We start from the raw sequence: 22,185 nt of genomic DNA, 5'->3' as shown, positions 1-22,185 counted from the left end.
TTTTCGTTGCCACCAAAATAGAAGCTAAAATTATTTAACTAATTCCAAATATGTCACAGCTCCAAGCTGTAGACATTTGACAAAATGAGGAAGCAGGTCTCAACCACACTTCTACTTTTTCAGATTTTTCTCCAGGGCATTATCAGATCATTAGATAACCTTTCCTACCTGAGAGGGAATAATCTGATTATTTATGCCTCAGCATTATACATGAGGTGAAGGATTCCTATAGGGGCTGTACACATGCTGGCAGCCCTGTCACTTCATTTTTGTCTATCAAAAAGAATCCCCCCGACTCCCCTTTTTAGGGCAGGTTGGGACAATGCCAAAGACATTTTCTGTGAGGAAAAGAAATCTGGTGTTGTGAGCTTTCATCATACTTCTGAGGCTCTCAAAAATGTATTGTAGAGTGATCTATTTTCATGGGTTATCCTTGCAATAAATAAGCGATAAATAAATATACTGGCAAGAAAAACTTTTTGGCAAAAAAAGCCACCGAACTGACCATACTGGCTAAAGTACAGGATATGAAAATACAGGTTATGAAACACAAGTTGTCACAGTCTTTTAAAAATCCCCTCCTTTATGCACTGCAAATCCACAAGACATTTAAGGAAGCACTGTAGAATATAAGAAAAGTTAAGCATGATAAATATCTTTGGAGGCAGAACTTCAAATGTCAGGCCACAATCACCTTATTTGTACCCATGTAAAAGAGCATTACTAAAGGAGACCACTCTGTGGCTGTAACTGGAGTCATAACATGTACTGACATATTCAAAAACCTTGCAAAATGTCCTGTTTACTTTGGCATACTTATTTTGTACTCTTCAGTCTAACACCTGGAAATAAGATAGCATGAAGAGTACCAGCATTTAATCGTAAAAAATAGAATAAAACAAAAAAGAATGGGGAAAAAAAAAATCTAGCCTTCTTGATCAAAGAGGAATGCTTAAGTACATGTTTAGGTGCAGCAAGAAGGCAATAAGAAGCCCTAACATTTACTTAGGTATGCACTTGAAAAGAATCCATGGTTATTAAAAAAATCTAATAACACAGAGAACCACTTCTACATGTGTGACTTTGGCATTTCAGATTTAAAATGCATACGTATGAGTTACACTGCTGTGTCATAGCAACTTCATAGATCCAGTGTCAGTCAAAATCAACAGAGGAGAAATTTGTCCAAAGGTTCAACCAGATCTTAGGACAGTTGAATCATTCTTGGAGGCATCTTTCTGTCTCAGTTAATTAAAGCATGAGCATAAAAGACAGTGCTCAATGAGGTGTCTAAGACAGAGATGAAACTGGGATCTAACTGATGGGGGCTAAAAGCTGTTTTCCTCACATCTGTAGTGTTTCATTATAACCCCAAAACCATAATACCAAATCACAATGAGCAGGATGGGACTCAGCATGGCCTGAAAAGGCAGTGTCAAAGGTTTCTAACAACATACTTGTATGAATTTTAACTCCTTAACTAAAGGCACCAAATGGCAAAACACGGAATTGGTGCTTTCATTTATACCTGTGTTCCCAATACTTGTCCAGGTTCATTAAAAGTGGAACGGATTGAAAGTAAAGAAAAAGGCTAATATGAAATAACCTGGTAATAAGAGGACAGTGACTAAGCAGGAGCCACACAAGGTGTACTTTGTGACACCAGGTCGCTGTACACAGTAAAGAAAGGTATAAGCACAGTGCTTGACAGCTCTAAGGTAAAGCTCAGTGATGCCATGGAGACAGAGAAATCACCTGTCACTCTGCCTCCCCCATCCCCAGTCTCACCCCTGCCACTGCAAACCCCAAGCTGTCACCACAGAACATAATTAGGAACAGAAGACAAGCCTCATGCAGAGGGATGCCAGAGAAAAAGATTTCAGGTGTTTGTGCTCCCATGCAAGCTTGCTGGCACTGCAGGACCTGCCTGCATTAAGGCACTAAATTAGGATTAAGTACAAAAGGATTTCTACTAATTAAAAAGCAATGCTGGGGAGCCCCTGGCTTGTCTTTTAACACAACAGAGAGGAAGAGGGGGAGCAATTTGCAGAAATAGCACAGGCTGTTTTCCCTCCTCAGTATCATCTCATTTTTCTGACTTCCTCCGTCTTCAAAATACAACATAATGTATAACATCATAATTCCCTGACACAAGGAAATACACCCCTCAAAGAGACATAATCTTCACTGAACTGAAACCATTCTGCAGGTCGTTTTCTGAATGTTTCACTTAGAGGAAGGGCATACAGGATGTCACCACACACAGATGGAACAGTCTCAGAAATTCTGGGATATCTTTTTCACCAGAAAAACAAAGGGGGTTTCCTCGTATTTTCAAATGGCAGTAAGTCACACGCTTGAATCCAGAAAAGATTAGGCATTTTTGCCAAAAAAAAAAGAGTTAAAATTTTTGGAAAAGGTCTTGGTAGCTTTTTCCATGAGCTACAAATTGCCTCAGTCAGTTGCATTATCTTAACCAGCACAAGGTAAGAACTTGCCCTTGTGCTCACAAAGATGTGTTTAGAAAGGAATGTGCCCAAGAACAGGTGATACCCATATAATCCAGAAAAAAAGATCCCCAAAGAGCAAACTTGGAAAATGATAATGCAAATCCAGTAATCTGGGTGAAAAACTGTCCATCTGGGGCTGCACAAAGCTGAGTCTGCAAATTCCTTGTCTTTTTGCCAACTGAGTACCTACATTAGAAAAATACATTTTTTTCCAAGAAGGAAATTTCTGCTTTCATACCTACTTTAGATCAGGAGAGGGACTGCATCTGATTCTGCTTCTATTTCATGGTTTTCCTCTGAAAGAAGAGTAAGCCTCCACTGGACATCAATAATACAAGGCATTAAGTACAACATCAATGTTTGAAAAAAAAAACACATTCAGGAGAGAAAATATCTGCATGTCCAACAGTAGAAAAGTACCAGCAAACAATCTCATCTTGTAACTTCCATAATCCCATCTGCTTGTGTGACATTCAGACCTGGAACCCAGCCCTCAATCCCATGCAAAATGCAAGCTCGTACCCACTTTTAAATACTTGTTTCTCTAACTGAAGCAGAAAAGGCAGCATTCATAGGACTCAGGACTGTTTGATAACAGTCACTAAATGATTCAAGCCTGTGAAGCATGATGTTTATTAGAACCTAGTGAAACAACGTTTTCTTACAAAAATAGCATGAATTTTACCCATCTCAAAATTCTGCTTATTTATCAACAATAACAACCTTTTGTTTATTTAATTTTTAAATAATTATTCCTTTTTCACTAGGATACAAGTTTAAGTACAAATTAAAACCTGAGCATCTACTTTATTAGCATAGGACTAAATTATGAAAAAGTTACTAGCTGTGTTGGCAAGCAGAATGAAGGTCATGTATCAAAGGTAGCCCATGGATGGCTTTCTTTGCAAGGAAAAAAATTTCAAGTATTGATTTTTACTATACTTTTACTTGTGCATGGTGCATACAGTCACATGGATGATCATAAACCAGCAGGATACTGGATGTAAAACCAATTAACAGAAGAATCAGTTGATTGAAGTACTGCTCTGGAAGAACCAGGAACTGCAGCATTCTGCTGTGCTCTCTGATTCCATGAATGCCAAGACAATCAGCTCCTCATTTTAAAGGAACAGGGTTAGTTCCACTGTTGAGATCCTGCAGTTAAATGACTCTGTTATCTTGAGCATAAATGACAGATTTACTAAATTATACCAGTGGGTGCACCAAGGTGGAACAACACCCACAACTTGAACATCAAATACCAAGAACTTCAAAACAGGAGAATTTGAATCAAATTCCAGAGGAAGAAGGCAGTCCCAACTGATGTCACCAAATAGGAATGTTGGGGGATTTGAAAAAGAACAAACACATAGCATCGAGTTGATCAATGAAAGAAAGCAATGATTCTTTTTTCTCTAAAGCCTCAGGGTCAATACAGGTCTGTTTCTGAAGGTGAAGTAAGAAGTGGAAACGGATAGCCTGTATTTTTGAAGAAGTGAGGCTGGTGGATGGACTCAGGCCCTATAAACTGTACTGAGGTTCAACATCCCTTGAAGGTGGCTTGGAACAGTGTGTCCAGATGCACAAAGGCATCACCAAATAAAACACCTTCAGACAGTGGGAAGATGTACTGACTGTTGGCAGCATTAATTTCTGACAACCAAGGAAACATGGAGGCAACAAAAGAGAGAGACAGAAAAGTTCAATTAAGCCAGTGATCTGCACACCCAACCTGTGGGAAAACATAGCAGTTTAAAAAATTTTGTGCATCTTTAGCCAAGGCTTTGCCTGGGGATAAAGAATCTTAAGTTTCTTTCCAGGGCATTGTTCCTCTAGGTGAGGTCTGATGAACTTTACATGTCAACAAACTGGGAATTGCCAAAAAGATAAAAGGCCATCAGCAGCCATCTATGAACATCTACCCTGGACTCTGCCTCTGGCACAGTTGGAGACATCTCCTCCAGAAAAGACTGGTAAGAAAACCAAGGAATGAAGATCTAATTAACATCAGAAGCAAAGAAATCCAGATCCAATAGGAGACCAAATACTAAGAACTATGCCACTTGAGACCAATTAACACTGGCCCAATTAATTTCTGAGTTTTGATTGCATAAAAGATCTGAAAAATCTAGTAAATGTCATGTGTCATGGAATGATTCTCTCTGCACAACTGGGCTGTGTGCATGAGATGATTTCTGTGGTACATCCTGGCCAGAACAACATCTTGGCCAGATAGTAAAGTAATACCTTGACTCTCTAACATAAAAAATGTTTTTGGAGGATTTTTGTTTTTTTCCCATAGTTTTGGTGACAAACTCTTTAGAAAGTTATGAGAATGGGGCAGCATGTACATACAAGAGCTTTTAGAAATATTATCCATAAATTACATCCCTCTGCTGCTAAAGCCAATACAGAGTTACTATTTTTCATCTCTGATTTCTAAGTTTACTAAAACAAAGACATTTAATTTTGCTATCTAGTCCATCTGTGTATCATGAGAGGTATATATATTAGAGAAACACAATATCAGAGAGGATCACCCATCTCACCTACATTTTTGTCAAAGCCACAAAGTAACCGAGTTTTGCGTGACTCTCCACTACAAAATTAAAAAATACTACTGAAGTTCCTCACTAGCAAAAAGAAAGTACAGATCTACTTGAACTGCAAAAAGTCACATGAACAAGCAAAACTGAATCACTTTTAAATTGTGACAGGGACAGCTCATTTCTATAAATAAAGTGATACCCAGGGGTGGAGGAGCAGGAATGACTGCTAAAGGCTATTCAGAGAGTATACTGGGTTTGGGGGGAAGGTGTTTTTAAGGGTTCATTTTCTTTTCATAATCCTGCTCTGATTGTGTTAGTGTAACCAGTTCAGTTCATGTCTCTAATTACAGCCTGTTTTGCCCATGATGTTTGACGATTGATCTCTCCCAGTCCTTATCTCAACACATGAACCCCCTTTGATTATATTTTCTGTCCCCTGTCCAGCTCTGGAGAGGAGTGAGAGAGTGGCTTTGGTAGGTACCTGGCATCTGACTACAGTCAACCCATTACACACAGCATGCAGAAAATTGATGCCTTTTTTTGTGACAGAGTTGGATCCATCTGCTTGATTGCAAACTTTCTGAGCCTGTTTTGTGGCCCAGAAAGCACAAGCAGGGATATCACAGGGCTTGTTAGTGTCACTGACCATCCAATTCTTACTAATAAAATGAGAACTGCTCTCAAGCAAACTAATGACTTTCAAAGGCTCTCATGGATCTCTCCATACCTAGGAACAAGTCCGTGTTGCTAAATGTAGGTGTTTCTGGAGAATTACTCATAAGCTCTCCAAGTGTCTCTTCTAGCTGTATCCATTAATCCCTGGGGAGTGTTTTGTACAGGGACTTGCCCTACAGCAAAGACGTAGCAGCTGTTACAGCACAAATCCTTAGAAACCTGAAAGTTTATCAAGACAACTTTCCCTACCACTTCTAAGCAAAGGACAGGTGAAGAATTTAGCTGGGCTTTTTTTTTTTTTTTCAATTTCAAAGATTTCATTAAAGGAAAAATGCATCTATTTCCACAAAATGCTTGTAACACGCTTGGTTTATGAATTTTTTAATGGTTCTTTTAGTAATGACAAGCACAACACAGCATGCGAATTGCTTTGATTTCTAGGAAATAACGTTCCCTGTAGAACAGATACTTTTAATTGTTTTTAGCCATCCCTCTACCTTGCTTTTACTTTTTTGTTTTGTCACTAGTTGAAACAATGCCACTGGATATCAAGGACCTGCTAGGGTTTTTTTATTATTATGCTTGGATGTTCTGGACCAGTTCTAGTTTAACCCCTTCTGTAACTGGCCCCATTTGCCTGCCCAAACACTTCTAAACTTACACAGATCATCATCAGATCCTAAAATCTCTGGACACTCATGCTGTCCCCAGTGATCCCTCTTGGCACGTCTTCTCATTTTACTTGACTCCAGCCTGTGTTCCTTGAACTTTTTCTCCATCCCTCTAAATCTGGTATTGCAATGTGTCACACTTGTGGGTGAACAAAACAGGAACAAAACTCTGTACAAGAAACTCTAACAAAAGACTTACTGATTGCATTCTGCATTAAAACCTGGCATAGCTGGGACTGCTCTGCAAAATCTCTGCAAAATATCACAGAAAATCATAACACTAGTGGTACTGCCTTTTAGGAAACGACCTCAAAATTTCATCAATCAGACAACCATCAAATATGAAGCTGAACAGCCTGAGTTCAAAGGTTTCACACAGGCAAATAATATTTCTTGATGAAAACACAACTTAAATGACTCCAGTTTCAACCAAGTTCAGGTTTTTTAAAAAAATACACAAAAACTACCTTCATTCTTCCTTTTTTTGTGACCTTTTATTTTCCTGATATTAGTTCCATTCTTGGTAAATAAGGAGCTTTTGAAAATAAAAGAAGGGGAAAAGAAATCAATATTTTTGTCCATTTAGCAGGCCTCTCACAGTTCAGTGACATTCAGGAAGCAGAGAGTAAAGAGACAAGGAATCAATGTGTAAGAGGAGGCTGCAGATCATGCTCAAGCTGCTCAGCTAAGCAATCAATAGCTCCTCTACTTCTACTTTGAAATGCAAGTGAGCCAGTCAAGCTGCAATGTAAAATCAATGCTGACTGTGGATGGTCAGGTGCTGGTTAGTTTCAGAAATCTGTTCCCAATTTTTTACACTGCTTAGACAAGCCAGCATGAAAGCAAGAGCATTTCTGACATCTTAAGAAGTTTGCAAAGGAATGCAAAACTGTTTCTTATTCTACTTAATACCAAAAAATTCAAATAAATTTTATTTTCTTCAGTGTCTTCTTGCAAGATGGCAGGACAATCACTTCAGTGACAAAATCAAAGATCTCTGTAAGAAAGAAATTCCCTGGAGCTGGGCTATAACTATACATTAGTGTTTTCAGTAGATGTGCAGAGACTGCAAATCATAGGGACACTTTATCAGCAGCTTATGGGTAAATTTTGCACTTTGCTATCTCACCAGTTACATGGGTCAAAGAAATGATCAGCCTTTCCAAATCAATGAGAAAAATCACCCCTCATTTTGGGTATAAAGAGTATGTCCAGTGACAGAAAAGAAAATTGGGCCTTTTATATTGGTCATTATCAACTGCAGATCCTACCAAACTGCAAAATTAGGGAAACTGTGACTTCCAGAAACTTTGTCTTATATATTACATACCTTTGCCAAGTACTGCAGATATTACTTTCTTAAAGCATTATGCTTGGAAAAAAGCCAAACCTACCTTCTTCTTCCTCAGCAGTAAAATTATTTTTGTGGAGTGATTTTTACTTATTACAAAGAACACCATCAATCTTTGAGGTGATAATGAGAGTAGGTCTAAGTTATATGTGCACCCCCTCTGTGGTATAAAAAGGGTTTTAGTTTAAATGGGAATCAGACCTAGATCACATACAAGATGGCAAACCTTTTGGCTGTGTCTGTGCAATACAAAGAAGAGAAATGCTCATATGATGCTGAATCTTCTAATTTAATAATTCTCTCGGTCATCACTTACATCTTTGGACCATTTCTTATACCCCTGGGCAGTCATCCAGCAGTGGAATTCCATCCTACTCCACAACTCACTGGTCCTATAAGGAGATATGTACTGCACAATCCACCTTTATATAACCTCCCCTTCAGTGATTCCATTAGTACAGTAGCTGCTTCCACACAATATCTGATACATCCCAAGAGAACGGCAGTGTTCACAGGCTAAAGATTTCTCTAATTCTGTTGATTTTAAGTGAATTTATTTCACAAAGCAAGTCTTCAGATATGCGGGGACTGTGAGAAAATACCACTTGGAGAAAAATCTGCTGAATTCAGTTTGTATGGGAAGACTCAACTAAAAGGTAAAGCTATTCCTTTTGTTGAAAGGTCCCTTTGACTCACCATAACACAGAAGAGACTTCTTGTAAATGTGTGAATGCTTGTGCTAATGTCCAAACCCATTTGGACTCATAAAGCACCACTTGTAGCACCTTCACCTCTAAATTCAGGTATTTCCTTTGTAAAGACACAAATTTGCTTTATAGACATTAAGTTTCAGTATATTCCATGTTGGTAGATTAGAAGGGCTTTGCAATACACCTTGAGGAGGTGAAGTTTAAGGAAACTGAGTCAGCAGGATGAAATCTTAAACTAAGTGTGCAGCATATGCTGAAAATACACCCTCTGGCCTCCAAAGTGATTCTGCACTTAAAAGCCAGCTTCTGACCTTTGCTGTAACTCATCATACTTCCACTTCATTCTCCACATCCTCCTTCCCACTCAAATTTCATCTAAGTAGCTCATCACTCACCTTGAACCATCTGCTTGGAAAATTATAATACGCATTTTTCTCTCACAGAATTACTGGCACAGATTACCCTTGTTTCCACATTATGGGAAATCTGCTCTAGTGTACCACTCATTGAAGAGCTGCCTGCTGCCCTGTCCTTTATGCCACTTGTTTTGCTCTTCACCTGTACTCCAATTTCTAAACTGCTTCCAAGTCAGAAAATATAGCTGACCCCCAAAACCAAATGACAGCACTCGGTCATGGTAACCATGGCAGGACTTGTAGGGGACTTCCCTTGTGCCATGGACCTTTGAGTAAAAGTTTACTTCAGCTTCCTCTGCTCCTTCTGAGCAATTGGGCCTCAATGGACCCAGAGGCAGTAAAATACTTTCACACAAAATTGCTGCCAGAGTCTCAGCTGAAGAGCAGCTTCCCAGAATAAAAATGGTATCACAGCCCTGGGAGGGAAGGCAGGCAGATTAATGTCAGTGATGCTGTCCTACATGCAGTGCACAAAATAAGCTGAAAATCAATGTGATCTAAATTAATTTAAGAAACTCTGAATTAAAATAATTACTTAAAACTAGCTGTGGGTCCTCAAACCTGGAGTCAGGAGGTGACAGTGAAGTAAAGGTTGGCTCCACCATGCAGAATCCAGGCTTTTTCAAAACTGGTTTCAGAAACCACACCAATTGCCTTTTGATTGCGTTTTCCTGGCTTCAACCCTCAGAGTGCCCTGCAGAACGTAATTCTTCTCTTTTGTAACCTCTTCTGCACTGCCATTGCTCAATACAAATTTTTTTTTTCCTTTCCCTGCTTTTCCTGCTCTCTGAGCAAACGATGCGGTTAGAAGCTGAGAAGAGGCGTTTTGGCTACCACCAAAGGGAGCACACCTCTGCACAGACAGAAGGACACCACAACCAGCCACATCCCCCTCCTCCAGCAGCTCCTGCGGTCCCTGCTCTGACTCAGGTCCTCACTGCACCATGCTGACACGTTGCTAGGAGGGATTATGGCCCGCTGCTGTCAACACCTCCCAGCCAGGTGGTAATGACAACTGCAGAACAGCCATTTAGCTTTAATAAAGAACAGAGGCTATTCTTACCAAGCTGCCTGCCTGGAGTGATACAACAACAACTGCCAAAGAAGTCTAAGCTTATGCTAGCATTTCAAACCTGTAATACTTAAAACTTCAATGTTCACTTGAGTGGTAGTGATATACTAGTGAGGCTTTCTTGGCCATCTGTAGCACATTCAGAGCTCTGTTGCTATTGCAGGGGAAATGAGATAAGGAATTGCATACCGCTGATTTTCCTAAAGTCCTGTCTAGTGGATAGTACGTGGACTGCACAATGTCTTCTCTGAGGAAATTTCATAACTAGAAGCCAGACACAAACCAGAAGCCAGTCAGTCTTTTGGCAGAGGGAAAACTGCAATTATGCTGCTGCTGACATTCACTTATCTGCTCATGCAACCAAAAGCAGAGCAATTGTTCACAGCTACTTTATTACCATAATATACATGACAGAAAAGACATGGGAGCTTGCTCCCATTTATACCTTTCCCATCCCAATAGGAAGCTACTGATGATTTTTATTGATTGAGCTGTGGAGGTTGCAATTGCACTTTTTCAGTGCCTAGATTCAGAGGTTTATGGATCCCTATCACAAGCCACATTAATAAAATCAGCAGAGGTTAATGTAGCACTGCTGTACAGCACTGGGTTAGTAGAGTATAGCTGCCAGGGACAGGCCATCTGCCACACAGAAAGCATCAAAACAGAATCATTTCTAGAGAACATTTTTTGTGATAAGGGGAAAGGTAGGAAAAAATGACAAGTAAAAGATTGGCTTATGATAAGGAAAGACACAGACAGAGTCCTACTGTTCTGGCCTTTATCCAAACTAGATTTTGTTTTGATACTTTCAGAGGATTGTGCTTGACCCAGGACAGGTGCATCAGAATCCTTGTCAAATGTTCTCTCCTTGGAACCTGCAGCGTGCAGTTGCAGATCTTGCTGGTCCCCAGCACCAAGGCAGGGATATCCACATCAGGGTGCTTTTCCCACCTTGTCCCAGAATCTGGCTGTCATCAGTTAGCAGAACAGTACCATTCTGTACCTGAATTCCTGAACCGTCCAGGGTTCAGCTAGAGCAGCGTACTGAACCCATATCCCCCCAGCAAAAGCCAACAGTTCTTTTCTTGACAAGAGAGGCACCAGATGAGTAATTTGGCAAAAGGATCACATCCCATATACAAAACTGTAGGCAGGAGAGCTAACAAGTGCAGTGGTGAGGCCAACAATGCAGGGAGAGACACACAGAGCTGGCCCAAGCATCACAAAGCCCACAGAAAAGGAAAAACCTATGAAACTGAGACAAGCATTAATATGCTCAGAGTTTATCCCAGAGGAAGTTCTCCTCAGTGACAACACTGAGACAGGGCAGTACAAGGCATCCTCATTCCTGGAAGTGTTAAAAGCCAGGTTGGATGGGGCTTTGAGCAACCTGGTCTTCTGGAAGGTGTCCCTGCCCAGCAATGGGGTTGGAACTAGGTGGTCTTTAAGGTCCCTTCCAACCCAAACCATTCTTTGATACTAAGGCACAGAATTGTGGTCTGAATGTTCTTGATTAGTTTTCTCAACACCCACTTTAGCAGAGAAGCTTTTCACAACCTTGTCCATGTTTTCCAGCAGTCTGTCACACAGACTGCTGGCCAAGCCTCTCTCCAAAGCACATCTGCACAATTAATTTTTTTTTTTCAAAAATCTTACAGGCAAAGGGGTTTCTGCCTTGGTTTCAAGGCACCAGGTCATCCATGCGGTTTGGAGTTGTCACAAGCCCCTCTATTTATCCACTGCCTAGAGCAATGAAAAATGTAGAATACAAAATACATTAACTGCAGTTGCATGTGCACCAGCAGGGATTTTGGTACCAGAATTTTTCCTACTTCCCACTGGGTCAGAGCAGAGGCTGTTTTAAATGAAGTGATGAAATTATCATCCTGCTGAAATTCTTTGAACCATTGCTGCTTTTTTCGGCCAGGAATGAGGAAGTATCTTTTCAGTTCAGTTATTAGCACAAAATAATTAGGAGTATATTTTACTTCCAGTGCACATACATAACTTGCTTTAATATTAAGAGACTTCTCTATTCATGCTCATTGAAAGGAGCCATATCTCAAAGGACAGAGAAAAGCAAAAGCATATTTAGGGTTTAGTTTATCACTGAAGACTTCCACAGACTCCTCTAAACTGCTGTCTTCATTGTGTACTTCTTTCTCTTCCTAGTTTATTTCCAATGAGACAAATGTTTAGCAGATCAGGGAAGAAAATAATTTGCTCAGGATTCCCACTGCAGGCAATCAAAAATGTGCATGCAAATTCTATGGAAATTACTCTGTGTCCAGACTTTGAAATCAAATTCATGTTACTGTTTCCACAGAATAAAAATTTAACAGAGAAGCTTCCCTCATGAAAATGTATTTCCTTCCTGTAAGAAGCAATGAATCTCTGATTAATACTAACAGTGCCTGCTGCACACCCATTTAGGGGCTCTTCATATTTCCAAAAAGCCAGAATTAATTTGTGTTATGGCAAGCACTCAAGAAGTATCCTCCCAGAGCAACAAAAGGGAGAATTGGGAAAATAAATTACTACAGCAGAAGGTTTCACTTCATGGCAGTTTGAAGAGATGCCTAGACTGGCACCAGGATATGAAGTTCCACACAGCTTGGGCCTGAAGAAGTATAAAACATCCAGTGCTAAATGACAGAATCATAGACATAGCTGGTCATCACCAATGCAATGACATCAGAGATGATGTCCTTTGTTCTGGGCCTTTCCTTTAAGGGCAAGGTGAGCTGTACCTACAAATGACCATCACCAAAGAAAAATTATAAACAACAATGTGGTGCAAACGATATAGAAGAATTATATAAGGGATGAAATTGCCAAAGTCTTGGGTTAGAATATCATTTTATGAGACTGAGGGTGATAGTAGTGTTCTGCAAAACAGGGAAACCTGAACAAAAAAACCAGTAAAAACCTCTGGGGTCCATGAAAAGGACTGAAAATTTCCTTCATCTCTTCAAGGTAGGGCCCCTCATCATTCCTCACTTCCTTTCAGGGAAGGTCAACCTAGTTATTGTCAGTCTCTCTTGCTTCATCTCATCCCATTTCACCATGGAATGAATTGCAAATGAGATCTGGGTAATAATGTTCTAGCTTAGAAAGAACTTTTTTAAAATGCAATCATATTCCCTATCCCAACACCAGCTGCCACTGCAATAAAACAAAAACAAAAACACAACAACTACAAAAAAAGTGAGAATGGTGTCAGAGGAACAAACAGTCAGGATGAAGGAGGCAGGAATACTGAAACTCAGGAACACCGCAGAAAAAAATAATCAGGTGAACCTCTACAGTGGAACAACAGTGTACATTTGGTATTAGCTTCTTGGCAAAGATTCAGTTCTCCAGGAGTGCAAAGACCCAGGTTCCACCTCCTCTTGTCCAAGGGTAAACACACTCCATTCATTTCAGTGAGATTACTTCAGATTTTCACTGCTGCAAACTGGAGAAACGTCTGTCTCTTGTTTTTAACACCACCCCTCTAAGGAAAAACACTGTTCAAAGCCTTCCTCTGGTTGAACTTCACAGGTCTTGACAGGTGATGAAAACTGTCCAGGGAAATTTTTCTTCCCTTTATATTAATTCCCAAAGCAGGCAACATTTAGAGAGGCTGAAAGCATAAGCTCATACCTTACATGAGCGTGTAACTGAGGTCATGGCTTGGCCAAGAATGAAGGAAGCAGATGGTTATTTTGTTTGAGGTTTTTTTTTTGTTGTTTTTGGTTCAGTTTTTTTTTGAGATCTCATGAAAACACAGTCCTTGAAAGTTACTTTATTACTCAGAAATCTTATCTGTGGTCCTTATATAAAATAGGGCTGAAAATAAAAAAAAAACAAAAACACCTTATCTGTTGTTAACCTTCATAAGAAAAAAATAAAGGCAGAACTGAAAGAAGTCCTCTCCTATTCCCCCCTCAGATGTTTTGTCTCAATTTAACTCAGGACTTGGCAAAAAAAACCCATATAAATCTCAAGCAAATTATTCATCATGTCTTTCATCAAAATCATTAGCTCATCTAGTCAGGCTGGGAAGGGAGCTACTGTTTTAATCAAGCAAAATATATTAAAAGAGGTTTCAAAACACAAAGGGGACAAAAACTATTTATCATTTCATTTTCCACCTCCATCAGTGTGTAATGTACTCACAGACAAACAGAACCTGGGCCTGGAGGCAGTGCTGCAGTGTGAGATCTGACCTAAGAAAATCCCTGGTCCTGATGATGTTCTTGGCAGTTGGGGCAGGAAGACTGCAAGGAGTTAAATAACAGCTTCCTACTTGCTGAGATCCAGGAGACCTCCAATTTCCATCAGGAAATACTATAATAAAAACCTGCAACACCTACATAACTCTAATTGCTAAGAAATCACTGATACATCTATCTGACAAACCATCCCTTCCCCAGACAATCATTACAAGTTTGGGATCAGTAGGATAATCTAATGCAGGTCTAAGGAAGCAAAAAGACACACAGTTCCCCAAATTTCTGCTGCTTTTCACCTGAAAATACAAAGGCAAGGGGCTGTTGGACTTTACATTCTGGGAAATATTGCACCTGTATATTTTAGATATATGAACTAAAGCACATCCAGTCAAATAATTTGTGCATAGCTTATGCAAAAAGGAAGTTGTTTACTGCACAGGAAAGAAGGAAAATAGTAAATTAAAAAATGCTATTTAGGTTCAAGACTCCTGAGCATAAAGTCTGCTCCCTCAAATATCTATTAATGCTAGAGAGGCTTTCTCCATCTGCTGTTGCTTTTACCCAGGATAAGGAAATACCTGGGAAAAGCTGGAATGAGACATGGGGAAGCAAGGACAGGAACAGAGGCAGGACCACTAGTCCTGGAAAGTACCTAGGGACAAATGACTCCATACATTTGTGTTATTTTAAGCTTAGATAGCCTCTAGCACAGTAATTTCTCCTGCACCTCCAGATCATGCATGTGGAAGCACTAGACAAGTAATAACAGTTTAAGGTTACTGTCCTTTGTCTAAGTCTTTTAGGCTTCAGAGGATCTGCTCTAATCTCTTGGGTTTCATTTTTCTCCCACTGTTCTCATCTCAATTTTCTTACTGCCCAGGTGTTGTAAAGACTACAAATGGCTGTAATCCAACTTCTCTTTTTTATTGCTGGTTTTTTTTTTTCTTCCAGACAGTAGATTGAGCATCTCAGATCTACTCCTACTTTTGCTCTGCTTTACTGTATGACCTTTTGGAAAATCTAAGGTCCTCTTCCTCCCACATTTATTTCCAGCATTTGTGAAATACACATAATCCATATTTGAAATGTGCTTTGAAAACTGTACTTAAATATTACTTCATTAAATACTGTAAGAGACCACAACTTATTTCAGATGGACAGATCATTTCAGTGGGAGAGCTGCAAGTATTAAATCACCAAAGCAGTCCTTTTCTCATTTGTCTGTCATTCTCATTTGTCTGTTTTGTAGGCAGACAGAAAGTATTTGGGAAGATTCATTTTATTTTCTGGCTCCCATTGAATTACTCATTATTTGCAAGTCAAGTAGGTAATTCACCTTGCACACAATTCCCAAGTGCAGTGTTAATTAAAAAAAAACCACGCTGAGCTGATCTTTTTGGCACACAACATTTTCATGTAAACAACTGTCCTTAAAGAAATACATCCTCTCTCTATGCAAAAATGTTCAGCATTCCATAGTGAATGGCAGGACACCAATACACATTAGATCAATTCAGACTCCTCAAAGCAACATTCTTTTTCATATCTTCTCATCTCAATCTGGAATTTGCACTTCTTTTATACATTTAAACTTTCTTCCAAACCTTGCTGGCACATGAAAGTGAAAACACTTCACCATTAAAATCCAAATTCCACTGTGATAGCATATGGCTACTCTGAAATGAAATTTTTTTAAAAAAAACCTTCTCCCTATGGCAAATTGCTCACTTAATACAAAGTTTTCATCCTTAGGGATAACTACCCTAACCAAATAATTTATATCCCCTTCTCCAGGTTTTTCACCAACTAGCTTCCAGAATCTAAAAAAAAAAAAAAAAAAAAAAAAAAAAATACTAGTTGTATCTCATGTTCTCATGTTAAGTGGTGGGTTTTTTCTGTTTGCAGTGAATTATAGACTATGAGTAAAGCACTTTCTCCTTTGAGGAACTGCATCACTCAGCTTGCATCATCTCCTCAGAATGGGTTCAATAAGATGTTAAGTCTGCTCTGACTGAACGAAATCTCAGTCTCCTTGGATGTTTTTAGAAAAGGCAGAGCAAGCTGAGCTCCCCTGGATTTGTTTGAGAGAAGTTCTAGTCCCTCACAGTGGCACTGCTGCCTGTAAGTGTTCTTAGCCATCCAGAACCAATTAGGAAGACCAGTGAAGTAAGCAGTGAGCTACCCAGGAGAAGGCTGGCTGGAGGAGTCCTGGTTATTCATCAGATGCTTCTTTTAGAGGTTGTCTTCCACTAGCTATTTTCTCCTTAACACATGCATGAAATATACTTTTCACATTCTAGAAACTGGAGTCAGACCAACAGAAGTCTGGGATTCGGATGTTCATTTAGAAAGAACAACAAAACTGAAGAAAACAGTCAAAAATTACCATGAAACAAAATCTAGAAGGCTCCAACCAGAAACTCTGAAACAAAATGAAACTTCTTTTTTTGCATCAAAATAATTTGGTGTTATAATTTTTTTTTCCTGATGAAGTATTTCAAATATGAAAATGTAGATTCTACTTCCTTGTGACTCACTATCGACAATATGAGTTGAAGTCTTAAAGATATTTTTTCTTTGGGAAAACAGTAATTATAGCTAGCTGACTGTCCAATTGAAAAAATTTCTTAAATTTTTCTTACAACATGCCCTGAACAACCTGGGGAAGGACCCTTGAGAATTATGAGATACATACATGATTAGAGCTGGAAACAGGGAAATAAGTTTAACATGGATATATTTCCCTTCCTCTTTTCAAAAAATAAGTGGTCCAATAGCAATCAAGGGAATTACTCCCAAAAAAGCTCATGTTCTGAAAGAAGTAAAACATATTCCAATGAATGTTTTCCTGGGAGAGCATCACAACTGAGGAGTGAAAATAGAGAAAGCACTACACCCTTATATTAGTATATATTGGCTTAAGATATTCAGCATTTTTGTCCAAATTCTGTCAGTGATACTTGTTGGCCCAATGGAGCAGGTCCAAGAGATAAGTGAAGGTTTTACAACACAAGTTCAGCTTGTTTTGAGTTGGAAAAAAAGAGCAGCTAGAAGGGTACTCAAAAGGTTTATAGAAGGTACCTCCTATTTTTAAGTCACTGTGCAGTCACTGACTACGCTGTGTTTTTTCCAAAGCATGAAGTAGCTACAGCCAACAGCTCCTCAAACTCCTTGTTCTGCTGGGAAGAAATGCCTCCAGACATAATAGCCCTGACTTTGGTGGAACCACAGGGAGGACAAAAGCAAGCCAAAAGCTCTGCTGGGCAAGGCTGGCTGAGTGCCAGGCAAAGCAACAGCCAAACACACATGATGGGCTCAGCACTGAGTTTATCATATTTGCTGGATGACAAAGCCAAGTTAGATGGGAACAAATGTAATCAATCCTTCAGCCTCAGACTCCAAGACAAAACACAGGGCATCTCTTCACCCCAGTGGCTTATTTTGTTTTTCAGGTTCTCGATGCAGACACATCCAGTGTATCTTGTAGCTCCTCCAAAGAAAAGGAATAGGAATGTGAAAAGCTGGCAAGGAAGAAGAAAACCAGGTATTAATGCTGACCGTAACACTGCAGTGTTACATAACCTAGAGCCTGGCAGTAATCAGCTCAGTGACATTGCTGTGAGACCAGGAGCACAATAGTAATTAGATCTGGCAATTCTGGCTCTTCTGTGAAGACTTCATATATGGATTCTTTACCATGTATTCCTCCACATGAAAGTTTAATGCTCAGAATCAAGTAAGATAAAAGAGCATTTAGACAGGTGATTTACACTGAGGACATATTAAACTTGTATCCATAATAAGAGTGTACTTCTTTTCAGCACTCAAGAGAGTAGAAAGCTTGCAATGTAAAACACAAAGCTGTATTTTCACAGAAATGTGGTCATTCAGATGCCACTCCTTACAAGCAAAATTGTAATATTTAACAGAGTCCACTTATAATGATATGTAATTGATATCATACAAATACTTAAGGAAAATATGTACCATGAAAATGTTTTATATTTCTTAGTCTTCCCATGGTGTTTTGTTCTACCAGGCCTGTTCTCTCCCTCAGTATGGAAGTTCCCAAGGCCAAGAAGCATTTATTCAACTTCATCAACTCATGACATACATATTAGCATTTTAATTACTGTTGGCTATTTTGAGCTGTTAGAGGCTGAAAAAGCCGTATTTCAAATATCTACCCCAGCAAACTACTCAGAGATAATTTAGCTCTAAACCCTTCATTTATTTCCATTGTATCTCCAAACACCGCAATCAACTTTCAGCGACCTTTGTAAAACCCCTTTTTGTATTCAAGGAACACATCATGCATACAAACAGTAAAGTACATTAAATGGCATGAGTGGATGCACTACATAATACATTCATTGTGTGATACAGTAGCATATGCCATTAAAGTGATTCTTTTAGCATCAGTCTCTTAGGAGAAAGGGGGTGGGGTTTTTAAAGTCACAGCCCTGTGACACAAGCCCTGGTACACCATGCTTAGATACTCTGAAAAACTACACCAAAAAAAATATTCCAGTCTTACGTTGATTGTATTGATTTAACTGCACACCCTCAGTTCCACCACTTTTTTATTTATTGCCAAGGTCATATACATTAAATGGTTATGGTCATTAAACTGTACACACAAGAAACCCCATCAACTGTTTTAACAGCTGATTTTCTGACACCAAGAAAGAATAGAAATAAACTTATACATTAATTTTGCTTCATTCTAGACCTACCATCTCACAGTCTGGTACCATATACTATCAGATACAATATTTTACTAATTCTATAATCTTCCCAAGTTGTATGCTGAGCAACATATTTAAAATCTTTTGAAAGGCAGTTTTCTAGCCTCTGTATTTTCTATTAGGCTTAGAGATTTGCCCAAAAGAAAACAGAGCCTAAAATGTTTGTTGCATTGTTCCTGAGGAAGATTTCCTAGCATACAATTTACCTGTACAGGATAAAAGGAAGTATAGCTGAATACACACACTTCTGAAACTGGAAGTGAAGCCAACCTTGAGGACAGAGTTGCACAGTGCAGTCTGAATTCTGTCTCAGCTCTAATGTTGGTGATTTGGCCATTTTTGAACCCCCACATATTTTGCACTCATCAAGCACCAACTCCTATGGATTCCTTGACGCAGTGAATACTGAGATACAACCTTCAGTGACTGTTAGCTCAGCATATCAAAGCACAGCATTCCTTTTACAAAATCAAACCAAACTTGTCCTAAACCAAAGCGATATTCTGCATCACAGTGGGTTCCATGTTATGCAAAGCCACTGGCTCACTCTGTCCATTCTTCTCTACATCCTACCAAAATCCTAAACCATATGGCCTCACCACTGCCACTGCTTGTTGTAATATTTAACAGACCTCTCTGAAGATCCAAGGCTAGAAATTGTACAGACAAATAACAAAAGCAAGGCCTGATCTACAGAACAGAGACTCTCTGCATCAGGCAGGAAACAAGAGGGAAACAGGAAAAGGCAGGGAGACAGGGGAGTGACACTGCAGTCAGGAGAAAACACATTAGCCATAAAGCAGAAACTTAATTAATGCAAATTCAGCAATTTACAGGCAGCAGAACAGAGGCTGAGTTTGGCCAGCTATCACAACAGGTTTTTGTAAAAGTACTGAACTTCCTCATGGTTACTAGTAGTTTTGAGAGATAAAGCTCATTCTATTGCCTCACCCCAAGTATCATGTTCAGCAATATGAAAATGATGCAATACGTGACACAAAGCAGAATCAAGGGGTCACCTGAACTATCCCAGAGCCACAGAGAGAAATTAGCCACATCTGACTCAGCCATGGTCATGTCTAACCTTGTCTTAAAACCACCAACCATGCAGACTCCCCAGATTCTGGTGGAACCAGGACTAGAGAACACCACTGCTTTTATTTTTGGAAAACTCTACATTCATCTGCACAGTGCTGCCTTTGCCCATCTTTGCCAGTCTATTACCCTGCAATACATTAATTGATATTCTCTTCTAATAGAAACACTTCTAGCTTACCCTAGAATTTCACTTATACAATATTTTCATAAAAGATACTCTATGTTTGATGCAATTTTGATAGTCTGTTATTTTATTGTGTGCAGCTAATTGTGCTTTTTCATATAACATAGAAAGTATTTCCAACATTCTTTAATGTTGCTGTTGATCGATTGGGTTTTTTTCTCTGTCTTTCTAGTTACAAATAGAAATACTAGATCTCTTAAGATTAGCTTTTACATTGTGGTGGACATAATTTTCTCCAGTAGCAAACTGTTTGAAATATTTAATATTCCATACTCAATGGTGCTGAGATATTTTACTTTAGAACTGGATTGCACATCACAAATACAATATACAGATGCAGTCCAAAGATGAGCCAGTGATGCCACACTAAATCTGAGGAGCTTAAACTTAGAAATCATGAAATTCTTCAGCACATGCTCAAGACACTCACACTGTAGTGGACTTCCATGTCAGTCTGACAGCTTCAGTATCTGAATAACTCTAGGCCTCATTAATTTTTATTAACACAGAGTCCTTTTATAGACACAGAAACTGATCATATAATAACTGTGATATCTGAGTTAAGGAGCATCTAGGTGCTTTACAGCTGGAACCCCCACTGGTCAAATACACAAAACATAGCTGGACAGGGCTTTCCATGAGCAGTAAAATCCAGCAACCCTCACTGGGCCAGAACAGTCTACAAAGGCCAGGGACAACAAAAGTAGGATGCCCTCAGATTCAGTTTTCAATAGGCAATCACAGGGAATTCAACAATCACTGTCTGCAGTGACAACCATGCTATGTATATAGTACAGTCACAAACCAAACTTAATACCTCACTGAATTTCTGATACATTTCTTTCGATGTTATCACAGAAACAATTTCATAACCTAAAGTTTATCCTAGTTTATCTCCAGGATTCCAGAGGAAGAGGAGTACCCCCTTACTTACACAAGTAGTGCAAGAATGGCAGAGTAGTGAGATAACCTTTTTACTCACTTAACAGACACTTAAATCTCCTCTTTGCAGCCTTGATGATTTCTTGTTTGGAATGATACAGTTCACACAATATATGCAGCGTATTCCCTGCAATTACTTATCTCTGCCCTGCTGCCTATATGACCCTTTCTCTTTCCATGTCTGAAGCACAGGTTGAATTCTACCTTCACAGAAACTGACTCTGTGTCTGACCTTTTTAACACTGTGCTGTAATATCTGCTGCTTCTTTCTTCTTGCATTCTTAGATAATAATACTCACAAACCTGTATATTTCAATAACGACCCACCAATATCTGCAAAGGGTTCAATTATCATAAAAGAAAAATGCCCTTTTAAGCATTAAACTTTCTCAGCAATAAGATCAAATACCACATAACATACAGGTGACTAAAGTTCCCTCAAAAAATTGTCTTTTTTTTCTTACAATGCTGGCCAGCTGGTTTCATTATGAATTAGAAACACAAAATCTTCAAAAGCAGCCCTGAGCTGTGTGGGAAAGCAAAATAAATGCAGGTCAAGATGGTATCAACCTGAAAAAGGTAACAGCAGCAGAAGAGGCCTCCCTCTGTGAACTGGTACAGACTCTTGGAAACCCTTCCTCAAACACACTGGATAAAGCATGAAACAACTTATAACAGAAATGATAACCCAGGGATCCATTCATGGAAGTCACTGCCTGGTTTCTGCACAACATGCTTCATTTTCACCAGGAAAACTGAGACAAAACTTTCTTCAGTATACTTGTTTGCAGTGCAGCTTCAAGGAAAAGCGTGCAGATTTGAGGGTGGTTTGGGGTTTTTTTCAGCATTGGAAAGAAGACATTTCCTCTCACGAGTTTTCCTTGGCTGTTCAGTATTTATTAGAGATACTTAGGCAGAGCTTTTACTACCTAACATTCCATTTCATATGAAAACAATAACACCAATGCAGGTGTAATGCTCTCCTGTGGTCTCATAAAATTATGGCAGCTCCAAACTTCCCCTGAACATAATCCTACCA

The 22,185-nt window shown here is 39.2% G+C and overlaps 1 protein-coding gene across 1 annotated transcript in view; it reads right to left on the bottom strand.

Moving 5' to 3' along the window:
- PCSK2 (proprotein convertase subtilisin/kexin type 2) overlaps positions 1–22,185 on the bottom strand; it is a 100,963-nt gene that overhangs the window by 52,602 nt on the left and 26,176 nt on the right. The window lies entirely within an intron of this gene.

The sequence above is a fragment of the Cinclus cinclus genome, chromosome 3 (genome assembly GCF_963662255.1).
Source record: "Cinclus cinclus chromosome 3, bCinCin1.1, whole genome shotgun sequence".
In the NCBI taxonomy this organism is placed as follows: domain Eukaryota; kingdom Metazoa; phylum Chordata; class Aves; order Passeriformes; family Cinclidae; genus Cinclus; species Cinclus cinclus.
The sequence above is the reverse complement of the archived record's forward strand: the minus strand, read 5'-3'. Positions and strand labels throughout refer to the sequence as shown.